This window comes from Saimiri boliviensis, chromosome 2 (assembly GCF_048565385.1).
Source record: "Saimiri boliviensis isolate mSaiBol1 chromosome 2, mSaiBol1.pri, whole genome shotgun sequence".
NCBI classification, from domain to species: domain Eukaryota; kingdom Metazoa; phylum Chordata; class Mammalia; order Primates; family Cebidae; genus Saimiri; species Saimiri boliviensis.
Window position 1 is genome coordinate 146,924,024 of NC_133450.1, and position 20,153 is coordinate 146,944,176.

At 39.2% G+C, this 20,153-nt stretch overlaps 1 protein-coding gene across 5 annotated transcripts in view; it reads right to left on the reverse strand.

Annotated features, from left to right (window-relative positions):
- The window catches only part of PCSK5 (proprotein convertase subtilisin/kexin type 5), a 467,438-nt gene that overhangs the window by 350,414 nt on the left and 96,871 nt on the right, over positions 1–20,153 (reverse strand). The gene's annotated exons all lie outside the window — the stretch shown is intronic.

Genomic DNA, 20,153 nt, shown 5'->3' on the forward strand with positions numbered 1-20,153 from the left:
AGAAATATTGTAGTTCAAAAAAATATATGGACAGAACAAATACCAGAAAGTTATAAAACCAGAGTTAAACCCTGGAAAGAAACTGAACACTAAACCATATTAGAAATAAAAATTAATTACAAGGTGTCTGAAAGAGAAGTGATTCAACCGAAAATACAATCAGGAGCATTGAGGAAAGGCATAAATATGGGTAAGAGAACAAAAGCAACATAGAGGTCAAAAGCATTCAAGAGAAAGTAGCTAATAAAACTGGCAAAGAAGACCTAATACGCTTGTACCTGTGTCTAACTTTTAACAGCACACTTTAAGAAAAAAAAGTCTCCTGGACCTCCACACCAAAACAAACAAACAAACAAAAGGGTTACTTGCAGGGGAAAAACTATCAGTGAAGTTATCCTTCCAATATCAAGACTCTAGAAAACACTTTATGCAATTAAGAACTCAGGGTATACTGCATTTACAAGCATTTCTCGATAATCTAGCAATGTGTTCCATCCAACCAAGATATGACTGGCAAAAGAAATGATGGGGCCTGAAACATTTATTTGCAAATCTAAGATAAAAGCAAAGGAGGAAACCAGAGTGGAAGAAGAGTAAGCAAACATGTGTTATATGTTCTGACAAAATAGAAATAATGAACTTAAAATAGAAGGAGAAAAGACACAGAAATGATAAAATAGAATAAGCTAATGAATTGTTCCATAGATGGACTCAATGGATCTGATTTAAAGCTGAGAAACCAAATATAGATTAAGTGAGGAAAAAGAAACAAAAAGCATATAAAAGTTATGTTTAATAATCACTAAAATAATACAACCTCACCCATAACCAAAATAAATTACTTCAAAAGAACAAGGAATGGACCCCATACAAAACACAGTAACACAATATAAATTACACATACATAAAATCTAAAATAATGTCACAGATACGATTAAATTTATTGGTTATATTTATACATGTAAATGAGCTTAAAAATTCTATTAAATAAAAAATGCATTAAATTGTCTCACAAAGCAAAATCTAACACCTCAAATAGAGTAATTCAAATGCCTAAGAATAAAGAGTTGGGGCAACACAGGGTTGTGATTCTGATACCAGACAAAATATACAGAGAAACCATTTCTCACCCATCAAACAAGCCAAAATAAGCCTGAGAAAGATGGTAAGACTTAGACTCTAGAAAAAAAGAAAAAAATGGGTGTGGTGGTGTACTCCCAGCCACTTGGGAGGCTGTAGTCCCAGCCACTTGGAGGTTAAGGTGGGAGGATCAGTGGAACTTAGGAATCTGAGGCTCGGGAATCTGAGACAGCAGTGAGCTATGATTGTGCCACTGCACTCCAGCCTGAATGACAAAGCAAGACCTCGTCTTTTTAGGGACATGGATGAACCTGGAAACCATCGTTCTCACCAAACTGACACAAGAGCAGAAAATCAAACACCGCATGTTCTCACTCATAGGCGGGTGTTGAACAATGAGAACACATGGACACAGGGAGGGGAGCACTACACACTGGGGTCCGTTGGGGGGAAATGGGGGAGGGACGGGGGGTGGGGAGGTGGGAAGAGATAGCATGGGGAGAAATGACAGATACAGGTGAGGGGACGGAAGGCAGCAAACCACACTGCCATGTGTGTTCCTATGCAACAATTGCATGTTCTTCACATGTACCCCAAAACCTAAAATGCAATAAAATAAATAAAAATAAAAATAATAAAAATAATAAAAAAATAAAAATTTTCAAAAATTGATAACAGAGCCAGGTGAGGGGAAGAAGGCATCCAAACATGATTGATGAGAATATAAACTATCCTAGCCCTTAATGAGGGGGGATTTAGCAATATCTAATAATGCTGTATTCCCTTCTACCTTTGGAATGAGCAGTCTACTGCTAGGAACAGTAGACTGCTCATTCCAAAGGTAGAAGGGAATATAGCATGAAAATACACGTACAAAAACAACCACAAAGTATGTGTACAAGGTTATTCAGTTTGGAGTTATTTATAAAAATATATGGAAACAACTTACCTGCACACTCATTGGTAGCTAGTTAAATAAATTACAGTAGTCTACCAGAATATCACTGCAAAAAAGAATAAAGTTCTCTATGAACTAATATATGGTGATTTCCAAGAATAGATTAAGTGATAAAAGCAAAATGTAAAAAAGTACATATATAGTATTCTATGTATTTTACTTTGAACCATATATTTTACATATTTTAACATAACATTAAGTAAATAATAAGATTAAATATATAAAGATGGAGAAAGCTCTAAAACTGAACAGAATAGAAACAAATTAACCTAACTATATATATTAAATTAATGATATAACCATAGAGAAAAAAATTTATTTAAGCAACTTTGGAACCAAAGAGTCCAACTCTACTGCCTGAGAGAATATATATTCTAAGGACAAAGAGAAATCTTAAATTGTACTTAAGTCTGTGAGTGGTTGTAGTGGTGGTTTGGTAATTCCAACAGTATTTTGCATGTACTATAGGAAATTTATGGATATGGTTAATAACTATTATTCTCACTGTGACAGAAAGGGAAAGAAATCTGAAATGTGTCAGGAAGAGGAAGAACCTGTGGTATGGAATTATATTTGGGGGTACCTCTATAACCTCCAGATATATCTTCTTAGCTCTGTCTGCTGAAAAAGGACATTAGAACGAATGACACCCTTTTCACTGATAACTTGATTTTTAAACACCATTCCTAAACATAAGAAACCACCTAGTAGAGAAATGGCTATTTGTAGGTGTGCAGCAGAGAAGATACAAGGTGAACATTCTGTTGTGCCATAAAAGAAGTAGTACTGAAAAATTGATGGGAACTTCTTAAAAGGACACAGGAGTTAATTTGAGAGGTCTCCCATTCATCAAACTAGGGCCAATTTCAGAAACAAAAAAGAAAGTCAGTAATGTCAGTAATGAATCATTACAGTTGAACAGAATCCATGAGTTTGTAATGATATTTTTAAAATACAGCAGAGTAAAGAAGGGATTCCAGAATTAGAAAAACCAACACCTTGCAAGCGCTGGTGCATTTATTTAGGTTGGATTCATCAATAAATGCAAAAATCTTGGGGGGAAATTGACAGAGAATAGGATGTGCACATGCTTCAAAATGTCATCCCTCTGATATCCTGTTAATTACAAAGACAAACAATATTTTTACAATAGAGAAATCTAGCAGACATCATCTCGATCCACCAAGTGAACAAAGTTAACATCACCAAAAAAATGGAACTTCTGACGTTATACCAGCTGACATGAAGCCCTGAAAAGGATGCAGCGTGACCCTAGGTAGTTTTTGTGCTAAAAATATTCAACCCCCTTATCTACTGAAAAAGAAAGAAAAAACAAAAACCAAATAATAATAATAATGGAAAAAACATCAAATACATCCAAAGTCAGATGTGTTTTACAAACCATGAGCCTGGCCTCATCAAAATCATCAACATGAAAGACCACTTCCTATCCTCCTCAATTTCCCACTCCTCCAGTAAGGGAGAGGAACTCTTCTAGATTAATAGTTAAAAGAGATAGCACAAACTGGACACAATGTTTCATGCCTATAATTCCAGCACTTTGAGAGGCCAAGACAGGAGGATCACTTTAGGCCAGGGGGTTTGAGACCATCCTGCACAACATGAAACCCTGCTCTACAAAAAATAAAAATAAAAAATGAGCCAGTGGCGGTGCCACACACCTGCAGTTCTAGCTATTCCAGAGGACTGCTTGAGCACAGGAATTTTTTACTGCAGTGAGCTGTGTTCACACCACTGCATTCCAGCCTGGGTGACAGAGTGAGACCTTGTCTCTAAAATAAATAAATAAATAAGAGAAAGATGGAATAAATAATGGCAATGTATAACCCTGGGTTCTGGAATCAAAAGGGATGGATCTATAAAAAAAATTGTGATAACTGAATAATTTTGATAAAATCACGAATAATTTTCTTAGAAGTGGTATTTTGGTTATATAGGAGAATGCTGTTCTTAGGAGATGCATTCTGCAGTAATTTGGACTATGTTTTCACAATGTCTGGAACTTACTTTCAGAGTTCAGAAGAAACATTCCGTGTGTGTATGAAGAGACAGAAAAGAATACTAACTTTTGGTAAATCCGGGTGAATAAAGGTGTCAATATGTGTTCATTATACTACTCTTTCAACTTGTTTGTAGATTTCAAATTTATCAAAACAAACTATTGAAAGGTAAAAACCATCACAGACACAATTTTATTTTTATTTCTTTGAGACGGTTTTGCTCTGTTGCCCAGGCTGGAGCGCAGATGCACAATCACAGCTCACTGAAACCTCATCTTCCCGGGCTCAAGCGATCCTCCCACCTCAGCCTGTGAGCTGACTCTTCTTGAAAGAAGTCTGGTGAGGGCTTTTCATCAAGAGCTGCCTTTATGATTGAACACACGTGATAAGGATTCCCGTCTATGCCCCAAGACTTCTATTGGGGTGGATGACCTCCTTTCCCTAGCCCTGCAGTCCTCTCTAGACTCTTGCTATGTCTTACGCTACTCTCCCACTAAATCACTTTGTCCCAAAGGCATATAACAAGGTACTCAAGGCTCAGTGGTCAGAAAACAAGAACAGACCACAGAAAGAGGTGAGGAAAGATGGAAAGGAAAGTGTGTACCTGCGAGAATTTTTCTCGGCATACCAAGGCAAAGGCTGTCACTTTTTTCCTATTAGACTTGATCTGAGGACTCCTGACAGCTATTTTGCCACGATATGCAGGTGGCTTGTTTGAGAAGCCAGCAATGGGAGAGATCAGGGCTATACTGAGTGGCAGAAAGAATTGAGTTCCTGGAGCCCTGCTTTACCTCTGAGATCAAGTGAGGCATGCCAGAGTTCAAGAAGCCAATAAATTCCCTCTTTCTTTCACTTTTTTTCCCTGCTCTGAGTTTGGATTGAATTTTCTGATCACTTACAACCTAATCTCAATGGACACAATATTTTGCTGTAAAAATGTACCCTCTGGACAAACCGAAAAACAGGTTAGGGAAGGAAATATTGTCTACTTGTACCTCTTCTGCCAATTCACAGAGCATATTAGGATAATAAAATCTATGAGAATTCCTGCAGTAAATAGACCTTAACGTTTGTTCATATCAGTATGACTTGCTTTTGGAGATGCCTATTAAGAATCTTTAGAAGTGGTATTCCAAGGGAGGCAATTTTTGGCGGTAATTGTGTGAAACTTGTTCATTTGCATGCAAGGAAATCCTCCCCTGTATCACATAATTTTGACATATGACATATGTCTATTCTCACATTAGGAATTTGAGGCCCGTGTCATCAAACTAAAGGTTCTCACAAGATTGAAATGCTTGAGTGTATTTGCAAGGGTCTCACAGTATTTCATGCGTGCCTGCACTATACTATTAGATATTACATAAAGTCCGCTCTTTCCCAGTTTGACTATGACCTGCTAGTGAGCAGGTATATAACCTTTTCATACTTGTTATCCCCAGCAGGTTGAATTACACCTGATATATAGGAGGGATTCAATAAATGTTGCTGAATGAATAAAATCATTACCAATTCACTTTTCTTCTGTGGGAATTACAGTTCTTCTTTCTTTCATTTTCCCTTCTGTTACACATTAAATTAATGCCTTTATTGAGCAGCTGGTAGTAACTCCTAGTTTTTAGTCCTGGGAGGATAGAACAAATTCAATGCCCATTAGTGTATACGACTAGTTTAAATGATTTGTTCACTGCACATTCCCTTTCACTTGTTCAGAACGAATCAGGTTTGATTATTACAGACCTCTAATCTTTCTTTTTCTTGGACAAAATTCTGCAATTAGAAATTTTTCCAGTCCCACTTTACCTCCTCTTTCAGACTAATAAAGAATGGCAAGTTTAACACACTCCTTTCTAAAACAGGCATGTTAGGGGAAATAATTATATGCTATTTTGTGCGTAGACCTAGTAGACTTAATGTCATCTCTTTGAGATAAAATACTTATTTCCAGGGCATCAGGTTGCTGGAACAGATGGTTTTGCTACCTTCCACTTACTACTGCCTATACGAGCTACAGTAATGCATATCTTTGTAATATTTTCTAACTTTTCAATGACAGCAGAGAGAGCATAAACTAAACTATTTTGGCAAAACAACAACAACAACAACAAAAAAAAAACAAAAAAAACAACACCCTATGATGGTAGAACAGACTTGAAATCATGTAATATATAACAAAGATTTTTTCTAAAGGACTGAAGGTAGCTGATCTTGAGAAGGTTCTGGGCAGCATGAGAGCCATTTCAAAATGCAGAAAGAGAAATATTCCAAGTAATTTTGAACAAATAACTTGACCACATGACATGTGTGGGATACATTTTTAAAGACAATAAGAACTATGCATTGAAGATCTGTTTCTACCAATAAATATTAAAACAAACAAACAAAAAACTATGTATAATTTAAATGACTGGCAGCTGTCACAGTGCTGATGCTGGACCTGCCATTCTAAGAGTGTGTTGGATATAGCATGAGATCAAATTACAGAGGAATTATGTTGGTGGCATTGAGAACAGAATTTTCCATGTGGGAAAAAGATGCAGATGTAAAATTGGTGAGAGTAAAACTGAATTGATTTTAAATTGAAAATATCCATATAAACTCATGGGGTACTTTATATGTTAAAAAAAAATGCTCAACTCTGTGCACTGCAAACTCTTAAATATTAATCCAACAGCAATGAGAATCACAATATTCAGACTGTGGTCTCTAAATACGAGTTTCAAAAAAAAAAAGAACAAAGGGTCTCAGGGAGAAGGTTGACTTCAGGTCTGGAACACAAAATATACAAGCTAATAATGGAAGCGTTTATTATGCCAGAAAAAGAATATACTGGGGTCACATTAAAGGACCTAGAAGTTAACTTGAATAGGCCTCTAGCCAAAAATGGGGCAATTTAAGCAAGAACAGGTTTACAACTTCAGTGAAATGAAACACATCAAATACGTTTAAGTTCATGAATTTGTAATGAAACTAAGAAAACACCTTATTGGTGCCCTTAAGTGAATGCTAGGAGAATAACCCCTGATAAATAAAATGAAAGAACTGAGGATTAATATTGCCCTTCCTATGGAAATTGTATCTCACTGTAAAAATAATTGAGAAATTTCTCTTTAAAGAAGTATTCTAGCCAGTAAATGAAGAAGAAATCACAGAATATCATTATCTGGTAAACCTCAGTGAACGCTTATAAAGATCTAGGTGATGGTGGCTGCTAATATCACAGGAAGAGACAAGCAGACATTTTGCACCTACAGATGGAAATACACACCATCACCCGGGAAGCAGTCTTCCCTCACCTTCTCAAAAATAAAATTAAACTTGTATTTGAGCCTTTTGCTCTGACTGCCTACCAATTTATTGATATCAGGGATAGAACTTGCAAAATAACCCCGTGAGATTGCAGCCAGCAGAATCCAGATCACATAAAGCCTGAAATAACTTAGATTCTTCAACCCAAAATTTTCAAAGGAGAAAAAAAAATGGATAGGAATCTGTAATATAAGTTTTAAGAGATGTATCATCAATCACAATATATAAGCCTTATTTGGAGCCTGACTCTGACTCAAACAAATGACAAAGAAAAAATTTTAAGACAGTAAGGGAAATTTGAAAACTGGCTGGATATTTGATAATATAAAGAAATTAATTTTTATGTGACAGTAACATGGTTTTATGAAAAGTAGTTCCTATCCTATCTTAAAGAGATACATACTAGGCTATTGAGTGATGAACGAGGTGTGCTATTTGTTTTAAGATAATTCGAGTAAAGGGGGCAATAAATGAAAGAATATTCGTCTTGAGTTGATAATTATCGAAGTTTGTAATGGAGATTTGGACGTTCATTATATATTAGTCTCCTGACTTTTGCGTTAAATTTTCCGAAAGATTTCTATAATGTTTACAGCGAAAGCATGTCAACCAGATTAAATATGTGATCCCCAACCTGGAATTTAGACCAAGTGATGTACGTTTCTGATAAAGTACAAGGAAGTGTTTTTGAGTAGAATCACCCATTACAGAAAGAGCCATCTGAGTAGAGTCTATGTCTAGTTGTTGAAAACATACTCGATTGGTATTAAGCATGAGCTGAGGGCTTGAAATGAGTTACAGTTTAGACCCATACTAATTTAGTGGTCTGTGAGCTTTTTAAAAATCTTCTTAAAGACCACCTGATTCAAAGTAAGCACTAATTGCAAAAACATGCACAGTGTTTGTTTTTGTGTGCTTGTGTCAATGCGCGAATGTTAAGTGGAAGGGCTTGGGACACAGGGTAATGAAAGAAAAGTCAGAATTAGGATTTAAAACATTTCAGCAGAACAGGAATGAGCTAAGAAAAAAATTTATGCGGGCCTGCTATGCTTAACTTACTGACAACACCGCTGAATTTCTTTGAGTTCTCTAAAGGATAAAAATGATTTCTCTATCACTGGGTAACAAACCCAAAGACCAAGTTTTAAAGGCACGAATTTAACTAAGTTTCAGGAAACCATGCAACGAGACCATCAGAACAGAGTTCTGTGCTACCTGAGCGTAGCTTGTGTTACTTTGCTTCAGACACACTAATTTTGTATGTCTGGATCAGAACTTCTATACCAGTAGGCTTTCTATAAGGGTCAAATTCAACATACCAGGAAACTAAAAGAGAGAAGAAGTAGAACAAAAGCTGGACTTCTTCCAAATAGTCATTTAAGATTATTCTGTAACTCTGTACCAAACAGGTGAATAGACACCATTCAGACAAACTGACTGACATTTTTTAGCATAAACAAAGAAATTAGGTTTCTCATCAGATTTTTCCTTTTTAATCACGGGAAGAATAAGTGGTGAATGCATTTTTGACTGTCCACATCATCTACCATCAAAAAATAATATGTCTGCATTCTGAACCTGATTTCAATTCTGACCTATGCAATTAAGCAATCAAATCCTGTTTCAGGAATTAATAGTTTTCTTCTGCATGTCTCACTAATTTCGCTTCACTTTTTGTGGAGCAGCTCTTTTGGCTTGAATCATCTGCATTTTGAACTATCCACCACTGTCTACAATCCCAACCTTAGGCTGAGGCAGCCTACCAAGGATTTCCTTACACTGGAGAAATTGGAAAAATCATATTGATGTGCATGTGTATTCTATTTGATGATGGCTAATACTTTCTCTGCAGGCAATTTAGGTATTTTTCTTCTTTCCAATTCTTTTCATCACTGGATTGCTAAAAAATCATTCCTTTTACTCCATTAATTTCCTGGCCAAGTTCACTGCCAACCAAAATTAAGAAAAAGAAGCATTCCAGATGCCTCTGTCTCCAATAATTTTAGAACTTGAATCTCAACACAGGACATCTGAAGGCACAATCACCTTCTAGAAATAGCCAAACTCAGTTCTGTGAATTTGTAAAATGAGGAAATCTAAATGACCGGCTCTCTCATCTCTTTAGGTCCACAGACATTTACTGAGCATTTACTAAAAGAACCCTGGTTACTGGCAGAGAGATAGGTTACGGTAAGCCAGAAAAATGTGCCTTGATCACTAGAACTAATCTCAATACTGAGTGAAAAGTAAATGAGCAATGAGGCATCAGAGCAGCTGTTTGATAAAAGAACTTGAATCAACATGTTCAGGAAGACAACCACAGATTAAGACAGGTCAAGGGTCAAACCTATCTGCTCTCAAACAGAGAATGATTTACTAATTAAAGAAAAATCTTAGCTAAGATTTTGATTAAAAAAAAAAAAACCAACCTTTGTTTCTGTTAACAGATCCACCATAATGGTAGAGAGCGGCCCAGAGGGCAACACTACCCACATTATTTTTTACTCTTTGAAAGCAAAGCTGAGAAGATAAATTACCAGTATGAAATAAGTTCTATCTTGTGCAAGGAAATTCTTAAAAGGTTGTAATAATATGCACTGGCAGGAATAGATGTTATCAAAATGATTTTCCTAAGTGGATCATTAATTATTGGCCTCTTCTGAAAGCACTTTGACTAGGTTAATTTAACATTCTTAATATAACCACTTCCATCACAACCATCATGTGGGACAATGAAATCACAGTTATCATAATTATCATAACTTAATTAGCAAGCATTAATTATAGTTCTGCTATGAACCCTCAGTAGGCCAGAATCAACTGATTAGGCAAAAGAATAAAAATTATCCAAATCCCTACCCATAAAATGCTCCCCCTCTTAAGCCTCATTAAAGAAGGCAACATGGTCATCTCATTTACTATTTTATCCTTGGCATTGGGAACACTGTAGGTTCTTGGAAAAATTAAATCTTTAACAAATATAAATGAATGAATGAAGATATGCATTAATAGAAGTCTTCTTCATAGGAACTTTGATTCGGTTGGGATTTCCCAAGCTGTAGAACAGATACAGACCACGCCTGAGATGCAAGTTTGCTTTTTCTTGAAATTATTAATTATGAACATTTTTATTTTGTGTTGCCGATTTAATGAACACAAAGTTTAGTTTTTTAAAAGGAGGTGCTATTATTCCAGCTCAGTTATTCACATGTTTGGCTCCCTAAATAGCCTTGGGCCAGTATTTGAAAGTCTTACAGGTCTAACTCATCAAGAAAATGGTAAATTTTCAAAATGCCATAGTAGAAACAGGTTTTCACAAACTACCACAGAAAATTATGATTACTACCCATAATGAAAGAAAACAAATGAAGAAATATGAAATATGATTGACTTTTTCTTCCTAGTGAGGTCATCATCATTGGGAAGAGAACAAGATCAGAGAGGCGTGTGTGTGTGTGTGTGTGTGTGTGTGTGTGTGTCTGAATGAATCCCGTTAAAAGTATTGTCAACATTTGCAGCTATTAACAGATAGGACCTCCATCTAGCCCACAGACCTAAGTTAAAGAAACAGTCCCCTGTGACTAGAGGCCAAGCAGGACAGTTGCAAAGCACCAGATAGGAGGACCAAATTACAAGAATACCTTGAGAACACAACTGCCAATTCGAGATCTCAGAGAAAGCACTCCCAGATAAAATCACCAACACATAACTTCTTCTAAAACATACTAAAAAAAATCATAAAACACCCATTTCTTCTTTTACTAGCAGATTACTGAAGTTAATGTAAACCAGAAATATAGTGCAGTATAAACATCAGCACAAATAATGTTTTACTTATTCATGCTTTATTAATCCATCCATTTATTCAACACATAGTTATAGAGGCGTATTCTATATGAGGAACTATGTGAAGGATTAAGGATTCCATGATGATTTTTATGGTTTCTTCCTCCATGTAATGTATTTAATGAGAAGGGTAGTTTAATCACATGATCACACATAGAGATGGGAAAGTATAATTGCATTAAATGCACAAAAAGAGGTGTGCATGATGATACAGCAAATTCAGTGGGGGGATCTGGCTACTCAAGATTACAGCAATCTCAAGGAAGCATAGGAATTAACCCAGCAGAGGAGAATGGAAGGAGCATCCAGGTAGAGAGATAACAAGCATAAAGGATCTGTGAAGGGAAGGAATTTGGTATGTTCTATGAAGAAAAACAAGGCCTATGGGCTGAGAGCAGAAAGTGAAGTAGTAAGTATTGCAAGATGTTTGGAGAGGTGAGCAGAGAACAAATCATCTGAGGCCTTAAAGGCAATGGTATAGATTTGGGGTTTTTATTCTTAAATTCTTTTTGGAAGTGTTAAGTAAAGGGAAGTGACTAAAGGGGGAGGTGTTTTCTTTGGTTGGTTGGTTTGGGGTTTTAATAATCACTCTGGCTAGTATATGAAGACAAACTAGAAGAGTTCAAAAGTAGAAACTGGGAGGTGGGGCCAGGCACGGTGGCTCATGCCTCTAATCCTAGCACTTTCGGAGGCCAAGGCAGGCAGATCACAAGGTCAGGAGACAGAGGCCATCTTGGCTAACATGGAGAAGCCCCAACTCTACTAAAAACGCCAAATATTAGCCAGGTGTGGTGGCACACAACTGTAGACCTAGCTACTTGGGTGGCTGAGGCAGGAGAATCATTTGAACCCGGGAGGCACAGGTTGCAGTGAGCTGAGACTGCGCCACTGCACTCCAGACTGGGCGACAGAGCGAGACTCCATCTCAAAAAAAAAAAGAAAGAAAGAAAGACAGAAAGACAGAAAGACAGACAGAAAGACAGAAAGAAAGACAGAAAGACAGAAAGACAGAAAGACAGAAAGAAAGAAAGAAAGAAAGAAAGAAAGAAAGAAAGAAAGAGAAAGAAAAGACAAAACGGGGTAACTAGCTGTTGCAGTAATCTAGTTGAGAGACAATAAGGGCTTAGACTAAAAGGTCAGCCGAGGTGGGGAGGGAAGACGGCAACTGAGTCAAGAGGTAAAAAATAGCTTTGACTTTGTGGTGGATTGGCTTTAAGGGTAGAGTCAAGGATGACATCCAGGTTTCTATCTACTCGCTAAGAGCGGGAACAGTGGGAGCAGGTAAATGTGTGGGGGTTAGATCATGAATTTGGTTTGGAAGAGTCAGAGCAGTTAACATAGCAGGCCTGAGACTGGTGCCCTTTGAAAGTCCTGTGTGCAAGGTTGCACTGGTTGGCATCTGGGAATTTGGGTTTCGGGAGAGTTCCCCCATTCCCTGATTAAAATTGCTCACTGAACCTAAACTGTTTATACAAATGGTACGGCTTATTGTGAACACCTGCTTTTCTTCTGTGCATGTGGAATTTTGGTATATGGTAGGCAAGGATGCCTATGAAACCATCTCCCAATAACATCCCTGGGCACTGAGCCTCTAGTGAGCTTTCCTGGTAGACAACATTTCACACGTGTGGTCACAATTCAGTGCTAGAGAAACTGAATGTTTTCTGTGTGATCTACTGAAGCAAGCCTCTTGGAAGCTTGATCCTGGTTTCCTCCAGACTTTGCCCCTTTTCTTTCTGCTGACTGTGCTTTGTATCCTTTTTTAGGAAATAAATCATAGCCATGAGTATGACTGCATGATGAGTCATGTAACTCCTCCTAGTGACTTGCCAAATTTGCCAGTGGTCTTGGGATCTCCAAAACAAGGTACACATTGAGTTTGCACTAGTAATGTCATGAAAGCACCGTATACATCTCATAGGGCATGAGATCAAGATATGAACCCATTGATAGTATGTGATCACCCTAGGCTCAATATTCAGTACAACTCTCCATGTGGAACTAGATGTTCAAGCAGAAATGATCTTAAGAAAGCATCTAGTCCAGATTCCTCAGTTTTTCAAATGACCTAAGCTTGAGAGAGGTAAAATAACCTTTCTAGAGGAGACAGAGCTAGTACCAGTACAGTAAAACCACATCTCTACTCCCACTAGTTCCTAGCACTTCATTATTTACTGCCTAGCTGGCATCTGTCCTTTCTCAGGAGGTCTCCTGCTTGCATCAGAATGTGCCACATGGTTGCAGATTTCTACCATGTTGCATTTTCAATTAAAACAGCTAAACGGGGTGTCTTAAAAGGACGATTTCCAAGCTGCCAGGACACTAATGCCACAAACTCCATCAGATTTTATGAGTCAAATGACAGCATAAATCATTAGAAAAATGTGTGCCAACCGCAGACAGTGATGTCTCAAACTCTTGGAGTACTGAACATCATCCAGTTGGCTGAGAAAAAAACCATGGGGCTTAAAATCATTTTTCACAATTACCATCCTAGCTAGTTCATAGTTTTTGGCAGATATGCCCCACATGCATAACCGAACTCAGCTAATTTTCACTCTGCTGATCAACAAATATGAATTAGTTTCCTCCTCGGAAAAACCACCCAGAGAGTGTTCATGACATGAAATCTGAGGTAGTGCATCAAAAATGAATCCATTTGTTACAGTCTGCCTTTAAATAATGCATATTAAATAGGCCACCCAATATTCATCACAAAAAAGTTCTACTGTGCTAACTAGGATGATGAGTCAAGAGTACCAGTCATATGAATTACCAGGGTCTGAGAGTCAAATAGAAACACTCTGAGTCCTTCTGTGTGGCAGAAAAAAAATCGCGTGTCTGCATTTACAGTTATTTACTATGGGCTTCTCCAAAATCATTACTGGCCAACAGTTAAACTTGAAATACCACACAACGCGATATCAATTTCCTCAAGCAATGAAATACTGACATAACTAAAGGAATAAAAGATCTTTTCTTTTAAACTCACATTTTCAGTCAAGTCTTATTTCTAAGTTTTCATCTTGGGACTATGCAACAGTCCAACAGTTGAATTCCATGTATGAATGTGTGTTTTATGTTGATTTCAAAAAACATACATGTATTATAAATTCAATAAGCCCTCCTACAAAGAGAAGCCTCCCACCAACAAGGGAGAACCCCCATAATGTTATTTCAAATTCAGCGCAAGTGATGACTCTGTAGAGGATGAAGAGATGCTCCTAAAATAGAGATCACAAGAGACTTCAATTATAGAGGTGATGCTCCATTCCTTAGCTTGGGGGTGGGTGGATAGGCATTTCAATACTTATTTATTTATTTATTTATGTTTTTAGAGATGGGGACTTGCTCTGTCTCCCAGGTGAGAGCATGATGGTGCAATCACAGCTCACTGCAGCCTCAATCTTCTGGACTCAAGTGATCCTCCTGCCTCAGCCTCCCAAGTAGCAGGAACTACAGGTACATGCCACCATGCCTAGCTAATTTTTTTTTATTATTTTACTTTTTTTTTATTTTTAGAGAGAAGATCTTGCTATGTTGCCTAGGCTACCTTGAACATCTCAAATATTTTATAATTTTAAAAATATTTAACTCCAGCAGGGCATGGTGACTCACGCCTGTAATCCCAGCACTGTGGAAGGCCTAAGAGGTGGATCACAAGGTCAGGAGTTCAAGACCAGCCTGGTCAAGATGCTGAGACCACCTGTCTCCACTAAAAATACAAAAAAAAAAAAGTAGCCAGGAGTGGTGGTGGGCACCTGTAATCTCAGCTACTCAGGAAGCTGAGGCAGGGAATTGCTTGAACCTGGGAGGCAGAGATTGCAATGAGCCTAGATTGTGCCACTGCACTCCAGTCTAGGTGACAGAACAAGACTCCGGCTCAAAAAATAATAATAATAAACTCCCTGAACATTCTCAGTTGGTAGTCCCAGATTCTTGGGGAAGAATCTCACTTCGCCTTGGTGTCTCTAGAGTCAAACTGAATTTTCTTTAGCTGTGAAAAAATGGCTCATTGTATCATCTGGGTACTTTAAAACCAATTCTATTACACTGAGTTCTCAAAGATGTGGCCAAATCCTCATGACCTTTCCTATCAGATATTCTTTGTCTCTGGAGCAGCTTGAAAGAATATATAAGCCAAGGGTATTTTCAATCAGTGAAGGCAAAGTGAAAATACCTTCTCATATTAAAGCTGCCAGCTTTCCAAATAGAAAATTGTGTCAGGAAGAGAAAGGTATAAGATCAAGAAAAAGTTAAATTGACCAAGTATGCTTTAAAATGCTTCATAAGTTTAAAAGCCTTTCTTTCCCTTTCTGATAATTGGGAGGCTGTGCTCACATAACCTTGAGTTTAAATACAGTAGCGCAGTGGCATCTCAAGGGGGTTTTGAGAACTCAGCATCAGCATCAATTGAAAACTTGCTAGAAATACAAATTCCCAGATTCTGTGCCAGGGGTGGGAGGGTAGGCAAAAATTTGGTTCTAAGAAGACCTCCAGGTGATTCTAATGCCTGCTCCTTTAAGAACCATGATGTAGAATTGTTACAAATAAGTGACTTCCTTTGAACACCAGGGTGGGTCGCTGGTAAATGGTGTGACTTTGGGCAAGTTACTTAACTTAAGCTTTCATTGCCTCATCTATAAAATGAAGATAATAACTGGGGTTATTAACTCAATGGAACACTGGTGATAAGATAATACGCATGAAAGTTTGGTAAAATGCTTGACACACACTAAGCATTCTCTACTGTGGAAATGACACAGGCTTGCTTTTATTACAGTTTGCTCATCCATGTATTCAATCAGAATTTATTGAGCATTTACCCCATACTACACGTTATAATCACCTGGGGAGTTCTGATGAAATCCCACTGGCTGAGCCCCACTCCACACCAAAACCTAAAGTAGGACCCAAGCTTGGATTCGTTTAGCAGCTCTGCAGGAGATTCTAATGGAAGACGCAAATCAGCAAGCAAAAATTACAGCTCAATGTCTGGGGAGTAGACGCTAGATGTATGCACATGATCCCAGAGAAACTTTTAGCAGGGAGTCGCTTGCCCAGCAAGTTTTCTTTGATGCTTATATATTCCTCCCCTGCTTCATTAATCTTAGGAGGCACAAATCATGTTTTTCTAAACTGTCAGTGCCTAGCACCACGTCTAACAAATAATAGATGCAGGAGTTTGTCAATGCAACAAGAAGTGAGCTGTATTTCTAGGATTAATCCTCCAACTCCTAGAAATCTCAACACAGTATGTCAGGACAGAACAGTAATTACACAGCTATCATCTCCATAACAAACTCTCGTAAATGCACTTTTCCCTAAATATATTGCCCAAGCTTCAAGGCTAGACATAACGATTTCACACACCGGTTTCCAGAGGGAGGAGCCACACGGGAAAAACTTTTAAATTAATTAAAAGAGACACTCAGGCACACTTCATGCCATTTTTTAATCTCCATTTTCCTGTGATAAATACTGAATGATAGAAATGGGCCCAGGCTAACAAGCTGGAGGCAGGACTCTATGGAGGTCAGAGACACTGTAGCAGCTCCAGGGCTTAGAAAAGGAAGAAAGAAACCAGCACCCTACCTTGGCTGTGTCAGTGATGTGTTGCCAAACAATACTCCAAAGAGTGCCCACTGGATATGGGCTCTCACCGTTCTTTGGCTCATTTAAACAAAAGGTAAAAAGGAACTACCATGTATTGCAATTAAGAAGTCAGAGAATAATAACAGTGACGACTGCCTGGAGGTTCTCTGGTGTCAGTCACTGTACTAAAGGCTTCTACGCAAAAATTTCATCTAAGTGTGGTAGCCAGCCTCCAACACGGCTCCCAGTGCTCCTTACCTGCTAGTACGCCAGCCTTTTGTATTCCCTGTTACACTGAATCAACATTGACTCATGTGGCCAACAGAAAACCACAGGTACGAGAGTCTGTGATTCTGAGGTTAGATGTCTGAACAGATATAAAGGTCTGTGACTTCTGAGGTTAGATGTCATAACAGATATAAGGGTCTGTGACTTCGGAAGTTAGATGTCATCACCACTTACTTCCAACATGACCTCCTGCATCACCTGCCTGGAAAGCCAGCACCATGTCAAGTGGATACTCACACAACCCTGTGGCGAGGCCCACATACAGAGGAATCCATGTGCCAGCCTTGTGACTGGGCCACCTTGAAGTCTATCTTCCTGCTCTCACCAAGCCTTTGGGTCTTCCAGCTGAAGCCCCAGACATCCCAGAATAGAGGAAATCCATTATTCCTGGGCCCTTTCTGAATTCCTGATCCTCAGAATCTATAATTGTTTGTTTCATTTGAGAGGGGGTCTCATTCTGTCACACAGGCTGCAGCGCAGTGGCACAATCGTGGCTCACTACAACCTCTGCTCCCAGGCTCAAGCCACCTTCCTACCTCAGCCTCTCAAGTAGCTGGGACCACAGGAGCATGCCACCATGCTAATTTTGGTATTTTTTGGCTAATTTTTTGGTATTTTTGACACAGATGGGGTTTCCTCATGTTGCCCAGGCTGGGAGATAATGTTTTAAAAACTAAGTTGTGTAGTGTTGTTTTTTTATGCAGCAGAACACCATTCATACCTAAGAGCTAGATACTTTTATATTTCCGTTGAGGAGAGTTTGACCGATTCAGTCATGGAGATACTAAGTGAAGCAATGGGGTTGGGCATCCGGTTTGCAGATCCGAGGTCTTGCTCTCGTTCTGTCCCAACAGAGAAGCATAAGGTATGGAACCTGATTCCCATTCTTTTTATTAAGAGAAAGTAATCATTTAATTAATACTAAAAGTATCTTGGTTATCCTCAAGATACTTTGTTCAACCTGCAGGGGACCCCCTATTCTGCCACGTATTTCAGTCATTTCTCTCTGGATAGATAAGAGGCTTCCTTACAGCACTCCTAAATAGCACACAGGTGGAGACAGCATGTTGTACTGATCCCATGGACTCTGCATCAACCTGCCAGTATTAGCATCTCCACCACTTTTAGGCTTGGTGGTCTTGGACGAGTTAACTAAATTTCGCCAGCCTCACAGATTTCTCACTTTAACACTAGGGCCAATGTTAACACAAGCATTTGTTCCGCTGCACTAGAAAAATACTCATGGCCAGGCACAGTGGTTCACATATGTAATCCCAACACTTTGGGAGGCCAAGGTGGGAGGATTGTTTGAGCCCAGGAGTTCAAGACCAGCCTGAGCAATACAGTGAGAACTTATCTCTACAAAAAGTTTAAAGATTAGCCAAGCATGGTGGCATGCACCTGTGGTCCTAGCTACCTAGGAGTCTGAGGTGGGAGGATCACTTGAGCCCAGGAGGTCAAGGTCAGCCTGGGCAACATGGTGAACCCCTTTTCTACAAAAACTACAAAAATTAACCAAGCATGGTGATGCACACCTATAGTCCCAGCTATTTAGGAGGCAGAGGTGTGAGGACTGTTTGAGCCCAGGAGGTCAAGGCTACAGTGAGCCGAGATCTCATTATTGTACTCCAGCCTGACAGAGTGAGACTCTGTCTCGGAAAAAAAAAAGGAAAAAATATTAAGAAAGTACTTAGCACATTGCCCGGCACATAGTGAATGTTCAATAAATGTCACCTATTTGTAATATTATCATGAAGTATGTGTTGAAAAACGTCCATCATGTTAAATGGCCAATCAAAAGCTCTTCTCTTAGTCTTTCCTCGTGTCAGAAAGACATGAAATAAGAGCAGTTCTTCAGAATGACAAGATCTCACTGTGCAGGCACTGAAACCTTCAGCTGCCAGGCTGGCCAAGTGGCTAAAGCCTTGGCCATGGCTCCTGCGAGAGTGCAGCCTGCCCTGCTGGGGTGATGAGAGGATCGGGGAAAGCTGCCACATCATTGCACTGTCCAGTGGATCATGCACAGGCAGCAAGTTGGCTCTTTCCTATGAGAACAAGCAAAGAGGATCTCTCTCATCCTGGTGGTATTAACAGGGGTGTAGAGGCAGATTCGCTTCCTCCTAGCTCAGGCGTCCCCAAACTTTTTACACAGGGGGCCAGTTCACTGTCCCTCAGACCGTTGGAGGGCCGCCGCATACTGTGCTCCTCTCACTGACCAACAATGAAAGAGGTGCCCCTTCCTGAAGTGCGGCGGGGGGCTGGATAAATGGCCTCAGGGGGCCACATGCGGCCCGCGGGCCGTAGTTTGGGGACGCCAACCTAGCTCTTAATCCCATTACATTCTTATCATTTCATCAGTGCAGACAAAGCTCCTTAGCTCTAGCCAGCGTTCACTCCGTTGCTTTCCTTTGGGGTTCACTCTCTGCGGGTCTTGGGGCTAATTAAGCTGCCATGAGTCTTACTGTTCCCTCAGGGGATTAGATACCCACCTTCCCTTGAACTTAGCTTTATGACTCCTCCCTTTTTTCCCCTTAAACATGAGAAGGATTTCTGTGTAAAATTCTGTTTGGGGTCCAAAATATTTCATAACCTTTCATTTCTGGGTAAGATCAAGAAAAGGGAAATTAAGAGAAATACCAGCCACATTTGCCCATCTCAAAATAAGCACAAATTCCTAGACTTACAAGGTGGTGGGTTAGGTTTCTGGGGAGATGTAAAAAGGAATCAAGATGCAAAGCTTGCCCTCAAGTGACACCCCCAAGTCCAATGGGGAAGATTAAAAAATAATATTAATAACTACAGTATAAAGTGCCATGATGGATGCCATGAGCAGCAGGGAGAGGGTCCAGGAGACCAGAGGAGGGAAAATGACAAGATAGGAACGCAGGGAAGGCCTTCCAGAGTAGTCAGCCTCAGGTGTGGGCCCTGAGGACAGGCAATCCTGACCCTGTCCTCAGGAGGTGAAGAAGGGCAGGGAACCTATTCCAGGCAGAAGGCATGGGAGGCAGGGAGCCAGGAAAGCATAAGGCAGCTATGGAAATGCTACGGATTTGTGT